This window comes from Fukomys damarensis, unplaced genomic scaffold, assembly GCF_012274545.1.
Source record: "Fukomys damarensis isolate Sample0158 unplaced genomic scaffold, DMR_v1.0_HiC HiC_scaffold_22, whole genome shotgun sequence".
In the NCBI taxonomy this organism is placed as follows: Eukaryota; Metazoa; Chordata; class Mammalia; order Rodentia; family Bathyergidae; genus Fukomys; species Fukomys damarensis.
The window spans coordinates 5,776,938-5,787,441 of NW_022900934.1; the positions used below are offsets into that span (position 1 = coordinate 5,776,938).

Below are 10,504 nucleotides of genomic sequence, written 5' to 3' on the forward strand. Positions count from 1 at the left end.
AGCTCAGTCTCTGACCAGGGGACCGGGACATGCGGAGGTCGTGAGGCCACAAGGACTCGTGATTTAGGGGAGAGTGCAGGAGTGGAGGCTCCTCCACGGTGCACGCCAGCCTCACCACCTCCAGCCTGCCTGACGGGGGCCCCTCCCTCTCCGTCTTCACCTGTCCTTCTTTCTAGTGCGCCGAGAACTGAAATCAGCAAAGTGCGGTTTTAACCAATGTCCTTTGCTACTTTTATTTCCTTCCTCAGTCCACATTAATTAGAAGAACCAGAATTTCATAAAGGGAGGGAGAGAGACAGAGAGAGAGAGAGAGAGAGAGAGAGAGAGAGAGAGAGACCACTTCATCTCTTTTTAATAGTCACATTTAGCACATAGGTAATTGCAGCCACTTTCACATAAGAAAATTACTTAGCTCTCTCTGAGAAATCCTGAGAATCTGAATACTCACATCTCAGCAGGCAAATCAAGTTTTTAAAAAAATCAGTAGGGAGTCAAACTTTGATGTGAAGTTTGAGTTTGACTTGAAACATTTAATTTATTTAAAAATAGAAATGTAAATGTAATCTGTATGTTTTCCTCACCGCTGTCAGGAGCTCTCTCCAGCTCTGACTGACTCATTAACAAATTAACATGTTGTGATTCTGCTGTGAAAAGTTGCAAGATAATTGTTACAGCCACAGTCCTCCGGCTCTATAGTCGAGCCTCCCAAACTCTTTTATGGAGTACAAATTAGACGCTTTTCATATAGACTATCTAATTTTAATTAAAATTTGCCCCAAAGCTATCCTTAACAGCTTTGAAGTCACCAGAGTTTTGTCATCCTGGGGTGGCGAACGTTTGCAGTTGATAATGTCAAAATCTGTACCCATGGAAACCACCCTATGACTGCCTCTTTCTAGGACAGCTTGAATCTTCTGGAGTTTGCCTTCAATTTGGTCGGAGCACGATTAGCTGTGGAGAGATGGTGCGTCCGTCCCCTCAGGCAAAGTTGAGATCTGGAGGTTGTGACTGGGAAGCTTGGAGGCCCTTTGTGAAGATTTCTGATGAAGAAACAAGTCTCACTCCTCTGAATCTTTACTGTTTCCCCTTCTGTGCGTAAGGCCCCTCACCATCCTGTGTCCTGCGAAGATGGCCAAATCACCGAGATACTCAGATTTGGAAGGGCGAAGGAAACTATCTTTCTGAAGTCTGCACCATGGTACCTGAGCCTGGCGGCTTGGCCAAGGCATGCTGGGAAGTGGTTGTTTTCTTTTCTTTCTTTTTGTCTTTAGCTCGTGTGTATTGGATGTTATGTGGCGAAGTAGACTCTTGAGGTTCTGAAGCAGTCAAAGTGGAGAAAGCAGGGAAAAGTTGGAGTAGATGTTAGTACTTTTCTCCAGGAATTCATTGAGGACGCCTTGGAGGCTACTGAGATCCTACTGCCTCCCCACACTTCCCCAGAGAGAGGAATAATCAGGCAAAGTCATCACTGATCAGACTCTGCCAGGATCCTTGGCATCTGAAGGCATGGAAGACAACCCCAAACCAGGTGAAGACCACACTAGTCAGCTGCGCCAGAGGTGCTGCCCCCACTTTGGACCAGGATGTGGTGTGAGACCAGCATTTCCTGGGGCTTTCATTAACATTTGCAATGATGAGAATCTCTGAAAACGGTGATACTACTGTCCTTCGAGCACACCCAGTGGATAAGTCTGGGTCCACAACCACACACCAAAAGCACAGGTGGAAATTAGGTTCCAGAGAGCTCACTGATGCCCCTGCTCACGGGGATAGCCGTGTTCATGAACTAAAGAGCTCACACCATTCCCACGAGTCTCCCACGTCCTGCTGGTACATCCTCTCTCCTCTTGGGAACGCTTTGCTTCTGTTGCTTGCACCCACAGAACCTGATTGGTGCGTGAGTGTGAAGAATTCTGTACTGGTTACAGACACAGTCCTGGCTACAGCCAAACTGCAGCCATCAGTGTTACCATCAAAGTTAAGACCATCGGCGTGTGTAAAATGAAACACGATGTACTCCCAGCCCTTGGCTTTGGGTTGATGCTCTCCATCCTGAAACAGCCGTGTGTCATCTGTGTGTCCCTCTTTGGGGAAAATATGTCTCCTCTGCTGCACATGGTGCCCTGAATCAAGGGGAAGAATTTTCAACTCTGCCATCAGCTCACAAAACCCTGAATTCTTCACCTGGCATCAGCACGCATGGCTGTTTCCTAGCCATGATGCAGCTGCTGAGATCCCTGAGGTCTCCAGTTCAGCAACCTGGTTTTGCATCCTCCATGAGACATCCGGGGCAAACTGGGTCTTGGAGCAACAAGCAAGGAGGCCAGAATGGCAGCCCTACCTGCAGCCAGAGCGCCCAGTGCCCAGCACCAGGCACACTGTGGGAGCTGAGAAAAGGCCTGCCAGTGACTCAGTGGCTTCCTTACCACTGGCTAACTGGGCTATTTATTTAGAACAGGGATCTGCAAAGGCCAGCATCCTGCACTATGAATAAAGTTTTACTGGAACGCAGGCCCATCCATTCATCTACGTATTCTGTGGCCAATTTTGCCCTATGAAGGACACATGAGCAGAGTGAACTGAGGTTCTGCGGCCCACGAGCTGAAACTCTTTGCTGTCTAACCCTCTCCAGAAAAAACTTCTACTGTGGAAGAGTAAAAATAATTCTCTCTCTTAACCCAGCAAGTGTCAGAATTAGGCACTATAAAGATTGCCTAATAGAACCTCAGGAGGACCCAACGTGGTGTTGAATAAGAACAAGATGTTCCAGGAGCTATAGAAAAGCATCTGTTTTAGAAGCAGAAGGCAGGGAGATGAGCTAAGAGAGGCAGGAAGCTGGGACCTGACTAGGTAGAAATGGTAAAGAAGCTTTGGACAGAAAATGTTGTCACTCTGAGTCACCTGACTTGCAGCAGGGGCTCCCGGTTTTTCCTGAGCTTTCAGTTGAGGGCTGAGCATCAGGTCCTCATGGTGGTGCTTGGCTTCTCGCAGGAAATCACTGCAGAGGTCTGGGGGCTCTGTGGCTGGGTGGTTTGGGCCACAGTGCAGCAATGCAGGCAGTTAGATGAGTCCCCGGGAGAGAGGGCCAGGGAGCCAGAGGCACAGCCTCCCCCAGATTTGTGGGGAGCCCAGGAACACTGTCCTTGCCCCACCAGAAATGAGTGGGTGAAGCGACAGGTGGAGGAGAGGGACCAGCCTGAACCCTCAGAGTCGACAGGGACTTGGCTCTCTGAACCCAGGGAGACAGGCCCTCTCGCTCCTGTGCGTGTCCCCACCCCCGGATCTGCCTGTCAGGCATCTTCTGATGTCCCTTGCTCTAGCCTGCCCTGTTCACTTGGCATCGAGTACCCGATGTCCCTCCCAGGCTTGACCACGTTGCTGCAGTCTACGCCACAGCTGACTTCGCAAGTGAGGGCTCTTGGAGTGATGGGCTCCCCTGGCCAGACTTTCTGGGGTAGCGACTCCAGGCGGGATGGTGGTTTGCTGGACTCCATAGTGCACAGGATGCAGGGTGGGGAAGGAATGGGCAAGGGGCCAGCAGAAGTGCTGGATGGAGTCCCGGCTGGGCCCCTCGGGCTGCACTAAGTAAATGGGATGGTGGCAAATCCCGGACTCCATGGTGCACAGGATGCAGGGTGGGGAAGGAACGGGCAAGGGGCCAGCAGAAGTGCTGGATGGAGTCCCGGCTGGGCCCCTCGGGCTGCACTAAGTAAAGGCTGCTGACGGCCCCCCAGAAACTCCTCCTGTACTCACACACAGCGCTGCTTGGAGGAGCCACCCTGTTCCCTGGCCAGCACCGTGTCCCAGCCTGAGCAGCTGAGCCACAGGGCAGGACCTCAGCTGGCTCCTTGGTCCTTGGTACATAGGGACTGCATTTGTTGGATGGATGGATGGATGGATGGATGGATGGATGGATGTTGGAGGCATCTGGAATGAGGTGCTGCTGTCACAATTCCTCAGCTGTTCCACAGTGAGAACAGATCAGTGGCATGTTGTTTGCTGCCTTTTAGGCTGTTTTTGAGGTTTTGCATCAGGAAAATTTAATCCGTATGTTTCTGACTCATTTCTGCTTTTCTCCCCAAACCTTGCTTCTTGGGGACTCAGTTTGTGTCTGTTAAAAAAACAGCCTCTTCGGAGTTGTTGTTTTGTCTCTCAAGGATCAGGAAGTTGTCTTTACCAAGAGTGAGGGTGATGAGCCCCTAAACTTCCGGCGGCTTCAGGAGGTGGGGGCCAGACTGCCGTCCCAGGAGATTCCAGTGCCCCTTTCCTCTGTGGGGAGGGGGAGCCCGGTGGGGAGGAGACGCAGGGCCCCTACATGAAAGGGGGCTGGGGTGGGGTGTCAGTCAGATAAATATTTCATAATGAGCACTTAAAAGGAAGGGGTGGGGAGGTCGGCTGCCCCCCAGCACCCCGTCCACTTTCATGTTCCCTACCCCGTAATTAGGGTGTGGACGTTTGAATGACACCCGTGTCTTAAAGGGTGCAGCCGGCACGGGCATGTCGGTCCCTTGGAACCGCAGCGTGAGCCGGTAATTACGCCTCTCTCTGTTCTCCTTCTGGATGTAGAGGCAAGGCTGCGGGAGGAAGGGTAGAAGAGGATCCCCAGCGTCCACTGTGTCTTCCCAGGGCAGGGCTTGGGCCTCTCGGGGTGGGGGGGCTCCCTGTTCTGTTTTACAGGGAGCAGTGTGTGCCCGAATGCAGCCCCTGCCAAGGGCAAACGGAACTACACTGTCTTGCAACCTGCAGAGTTGGAAGATACCAATAATAATAATCCCTAACATTTATCCTGGGCTTAAACAAATCTGGGTAAATTATAGGCTCTAAGCCGAGGGATCTCCAGGGTATAAACTAAGCCTGTGCTCTGAGTATGTTTTTTCATCTCTTCTGCAAAAACTTTACGAGGTGGGCGCAGTGGTTGTGTGCCTTTTGCAGCTGAGAAAACCGAGGCAGATCTCTGGGAATTGCTGAGGTTAAGAAGCCTTCAAGAGAGAACGGAAAATACGTTTTTTTTTTCTTTCTCAGTTGCCCAGCCCATTTGTAGGCTGGAATTTCATTCCACTAACACTTCCAAAGCGAAACAAAGCGAAAAAGCAGATTAACACAGGATTGCCACTTCTCAATTCTGCCAGGCATAAGCATTTTTTGAGGGAAGAAGCTGCTGTACCTCGAACTGTCACCTCACAATAGGCCTCTGTCCACAGACATAGGAAAGCCCAGCCTAGAAAAGGACATTTCTTCATGTCCGTCACATTCTAGTTTATAAGAAACCGTTTACTCTGATATCTTTGTTTCTGTTTAGTGTTGGTGAGGGCCAGAGGAGTTCCGATTAACCGTGGCACAAGGACTTGCATTCAGATTTCTGCTCTGCAGCGGTGGTTCTCAGCTGGGAGAGGAGGACAGTTCTGAGCCCAAGAGGACATTTGCAATGCTAGATGGCATCATTTTATTTCACAACCCCAGGGCTGGGGGTGCTCCTGGCATCTCATGGGTAGCGGTCAAGCACGCAGCTCACCATCCTGCAGTGCCCAGGGCACCCGGCAGAGAGGGACCCCAGCCTGGTGTCAGTCATGCTGACTGGGAAAAGCTGGTCTTGGGAAAGGAGCTGTACACAAGTGACCTCCTACGGGATGCAGGAAGAGGGCTGCTTGTCCACCCTGCACGTAGGTCTGGAGAGGCAAGGAAGACGAGAGCACGCTGCTCCTTGCACCCCTGTGAAGGCAGAGGGGACCCCAAAGCCTTCCCTTCCTGTGGGCCAAGAACTTTCCAATCATTAGGGAAAGACATCCACTAGCCCAGCCCCGTAAATCTGGGACAAGACCTTTCTGGCATCTATTTTATTTCTCACGCTACTTCTCTTCCTCCTTTAGGCTCCTGTGCCCTCCCCTGGCTCTGATGGCTCTTTGCCTCAGTTTCCCTGACAGGGCTGAGTGCTGTCCCTGGCTGAGCCAAGTCATGCAGTCTTCAGAGTGGGGTGCAGTGTGTGCACCCCGACAAGGGAGATCTAGCAGATCTGTGAACCGTGGTTGTGATGGGAACTAATTAGCATTTCATAACATTCGGCAAGGAAGGAAAAAGCAATGACACTTTAGAGCAAATAAAACCCATTTGTGAATTTAATATTTTTCCGACAAGTTAATGTCTTTAACCATTACCTCCCCTCTTCTGTAATTTATTCCTTCTACAACTGGTTGTCAAGTTAGACTCTGAGCAGGGCTTTGCTCCCTGGGAATTTGCTGTTGAAAGAGATAATTACAGTCAGGCTCTGCTCCTCACTGGGCTGTGGCTGAGAGCAGGGATCAGGAGATCAGGGAACCAGGACCTTCTGGCCCAGTCGGGCCCATTCCCTGCTTTGGACAGTCCACCAGCTAAGGAAACAATTCACGGTTTTAAATGGCTTGAGGGGAAAAGTCAAGAGAAGAACAGTAATTTACGATACATGAAAATTACACCAAAGTCAAATTTCAGCATCCCTAAATAAAGTTCTATTGGAACAGAGCTGAGCTTGGTTATGTTTTCCCTGGGGCTTTGTGCTGCAATGACAATAACCACGTGGTCTGCTCAGCCTAAGATAATTCCCATCTGGGTCTTTATTTTAAAAAGCATCTGCAGACCTCTGTTTGTAGGAAAACGCTCAATTAACTAGGCGATTAGAATTCTAGGAGACACTGTTGAGTTAGACGTGGGCGCATTGGAGTTCAGAGGGAGGAAATCGAGCTACCTGGGGGCCAGGACGGAAGGCTTCCTAGAGGAAGGACAGGAAACTGAGGAGCCCAAGATGAATTCAGGGCCTGTGATGTCACCTGCACCCCGCCCCCCAGAGGATCTTTACGGAGTGAGGGCAACTGGGGAAAGATCCCTGTGGCCTCATTTTTCACTTTCCCTTAACAGGTCTCTCCGGTCAAGCACCTCCTCTCCTTTTGAACACTGCTTGGAGAGATGAGTCTGGTTTCAACCGTATCATCTCCAACGTCTTCATTTCCACAAACCTAACAATAATAATAACCCCGAGGTTCATGTTTACTTCAAATTTGCTGTGATCTCTAGGAACTGACCTGGAGCATCTTACCAGGTATGACAATGTCTAACACTTGGCTGGTTTTCCCTAGACAGAGGCTGGGAGAGTAGAGTGGCCCCTCTCTATAGAGAGCGGACTCTTTGGACCCTTGAGTGCCCGGCTCAGTGTCGCAAAAGCTCCCTGGTGTCCCCACCCTGGTGGTCTGCCACTGTAGGACCTGGTGTACCTTAGGTCGACCATGGGCCATCACTGGCTCAAAAATGAGTGATTTACAGTTAGGGAATCCTTAGTGCACTAATTCATGGCCAGGATTAGGAAAAGGAAAAAGTACTGAGGTGATGTCCACAGTGCTTGGAATACAGCAAGCTCTCAACATGTTGGCTACTCCTTTTTCTATCAAGGGGTGAGTGAACGGCAGGGAAAGAGCTAGAATCTTCTAGATCTGCGCCCACTCCTGTAGCAACATATAGCCACTGAGCACGGAAACAGGGCTGCTTGAAACAGAGATACTAGATTTAGAAGGCTTAGTACAAAAATATATATAAAACATCTCACTACTGATTTTTATATTGATTTCATGTCACAATAAGAATATTTCAAGATGAAGGGTTAAATATTTATGACTTGTTAAATTATAGAATATTAAAGCTATTTGTGCAGTCATTTTATTGTTGAGAGGATTCATCTTCCCTATTTCTTTTTAAAACTTGAGGTACCTAGGAAATATCAAATTACAAGAATTACCGAAGTCAAGCTCCTGGAGCATCTTTCTCTCCTGGACAGTGTTACATTGACTTCTCAGTGGCAGCCTGCAGTTTCTGTGCTGCCGGCCCAGTCCTAAACCAGAGTCCCCGCTCTTCTCCCCTGGCATCTTCCACCCTTATTTGTATGTTTAGGATTTGTATTATTTTGCTAGAGCTGCTGTGGTACAGGACCAGTGCCATGATGGCTTATGATGACAGCCTCATTTCCATACCAGGTCTGCCCTGCACGGCTCTGAGGAAGTCCCTCCCTGGCCTCCTCCTCTCCGTGTGGCTTTGGCCCCATCTCTGTCCCCACGCGGCTCCGCTCTGAGTCCTCTGCTCTTCTAATAAAGACCCCGTTATTGGCTCCAGAGCCCTCTCCGGTCCAGTCTGATCCCTCTTCACTAAGCACAGCCACAAGATTCCTGTTCCCCGAGGTCACACTTGGGTCCAGGATGAGTGTGGTTCAGTTGTTGAACCCGCTGCATCGGCCGGAGGTCTGTTTCCCACACGAGCGGTGGCTGGAGGCCGGTGGGGCCTTCTGTTTCCCTGCTGTGTCCCCAGGCCTTGTGCCGGGCATCCAGCGGGTCCCCAGCAAACAGAGTGTAACCTAACCTGACATAGCAAGATGAAAGGGAAACTGAACTCTGGCATCAGACCTGGGTTCAAGCCCAAGTCTGCCACGTTGTGGCCACGTGGGAGGCCCCGAAAGCCACCGAGTCTCTGCGCTCCCGCCCGGCTGCCATGATATCTCCACCCGAGGAGGCCCCAACACGGTTAGCTGAGAACGGAGCACCCGGTGAACGTCCCACGGATCGCTGTCCTCCTTGTCCCTTCGGCTCTCCGAAGCGGGCCCGCTGCCCTGTGAGCTGTGGGGAGAGCCTGCTGCCGTGTGCACGGAAAGGACGAAAACGGAGCCTCCACACGGGTGCTGCCCTGGCCGGCGAGCAAGCGGGGAAGAGGAACGGCCGTGCTGAGTCCCCGGGAGGGGTGCGGTGGGGGAGCATCGCCAGACAGGAAAAGCACTGGTGCCCAAGGGCAGGGAGCCGGCCGCTACCATGCAAGGGCCCCATCCACAAAGGCGTCTGAAGCCGGATGGGGAGGCGCGGGAGCTGCAGGTGGTCACAGAAGGACGCCGGGACGAAGGTATCAGGGGCACCCACTGCCCCGCGAGCCGGTGCCGCCACCCACAATGTCACGAGCAGGGGAAGCAGGGCAAACACCTCAAGAAGCACCTGCGGGGCGCTGCGGGGCCCTGTTGGAGCCCACAGGTGCAGCCCGGGCCTCTTACAAACCCGGGAGGGAACCATCCTCAGCCCCAGGAGAAGCATCTGGAATGTGCGGGGCCGCAAGCCCCTCAGGCCAAGGGCTGCTTCAGGGCTGGCAGGGTCTGAAAACTGCTTCTGACAGACAGGCACGTGCGTGGGGGCGGCCCCCAACTGTGTCCGGTGACCTTTGACCTTTGACCCGGGCTTGCTGACGGAGGTCACAGCCAGCCACAGTGTCATTCCAGAAGCTTCTCCTCCGCAGCAGGTACTCACTGACCCCAGAGGAAGATTTCTCCAATGTCAGAACCCTGAAAATGAGATGCTGAAATCAACCAGAGTGACTTGGGGGGAAATGTGTTTTTTTCAAGTGACTGAAGGAATCAAATCAGAAAACAAGAACAAGAAAGAACATGGGAACTAATGCAGAATCAACGGAAACCATTGACTCTTGTAAGAATAATTTTTCTAAAGTTTTCTTTTGCCTTTGAAAGGTAAATATTCATAGATAAATAGATAATAGTAATACTGGAATAATACTGAAATGTGTGCAAAATAGATTAATCGAGAGAGAGCGAGGTGGGAGGAGATCCAGACTGGGTGCTGCTGACCTGTGGGTCCCGGCCCCAGCAGGCAAGCTGTCAGCACCCACTCAAGACTTCTCAGGCTCAAGTCTGCACAGAAGCCAGGCGAGCTGTTGCTCAGGAGCCCAGGGAACAAATGTGCTGTCTCCATGGCAACCAGCACACACAAGTCCCTGAGACCCATGTGGCCTGGGGATCCCAGGGAAGTCTGGAGTCTTCCCTTCAGAGTGACCAGCACCGTGGTGGTTTGCACCTGTGATCCCAGCATTCTGGAAGGCTGAGGCAGGAGGATCACACACATGTTCAATCTCGGTCTGGGCTGGTTAGTGACTTAGTGAGACACTGTCTTAAAAAAAAAGCTGGAGATGGACCTCAGTGTGATGTTCTGGATTCAATCCAGAGCCTGAAGTTTCATTCCAGAAGGCTGAGGCACCATCTCCCCAGTGCCTATCTGTAGATGGTGTCACTGTCCCTTTACTTATCTCTCACAAGCAGCTATGGCACCTGGGTGGGGTAGTGTGTCTGCCCTGGGAGACCCTCCAACCCGTGCGAGGTCCCTGGGGAACAACAGCACCCTCAGATCTAGTGCTGAGTGGGGCTGGAGTCGGGCAGTGTTCAGGGCAGAACCCCCAGCTCCGCTATGCAGCTGGTCTCGTGGGAGAAACGGAGGGAGACAGCGGGAGGGCAGGGGACCCACACTGGTCAGGGACACCTTTGGGGCAGCCTGAGGGGTCGCTGCAGGCATTTCCATGGCAGCCCCTGACTTGGCCACAGCAGAGTTAAAAAGTAAGCAGAGAAGGGCCAGGGGTTTGGCTCAGTGGTTCTGCCACCTGCCTCAAAGGTGCAAGGGCCTGAGTTCAATCCCCGGTACAAAAAAAAAAAAAAAAAAAAGGAAGA

At 51.6% G+C, this 10,504-nt stretch overlaps 1 long non-coding RNA gene across 1 annotated transcript in view; it reads left to right on the forward strand.

Moving 5' to 3' along the window:
• Positions 1-9,232: 9,232 nt before the first annotated feature.
• LOC104865336 overlaps positions 9,233-10,504 on the forward strand; it is a 2,470-nt gene continuing 1,198 nt past the window's right edge. The window contains exon 1 of the long non-coding RNA XR_781120.1: positions 9,233-9,476. This is a non-coding gene — a long non-coding RNA (uncharacterized LOC104865336). The remainder of the gene's footprint in view (positions 9,477-10,504) is intronic.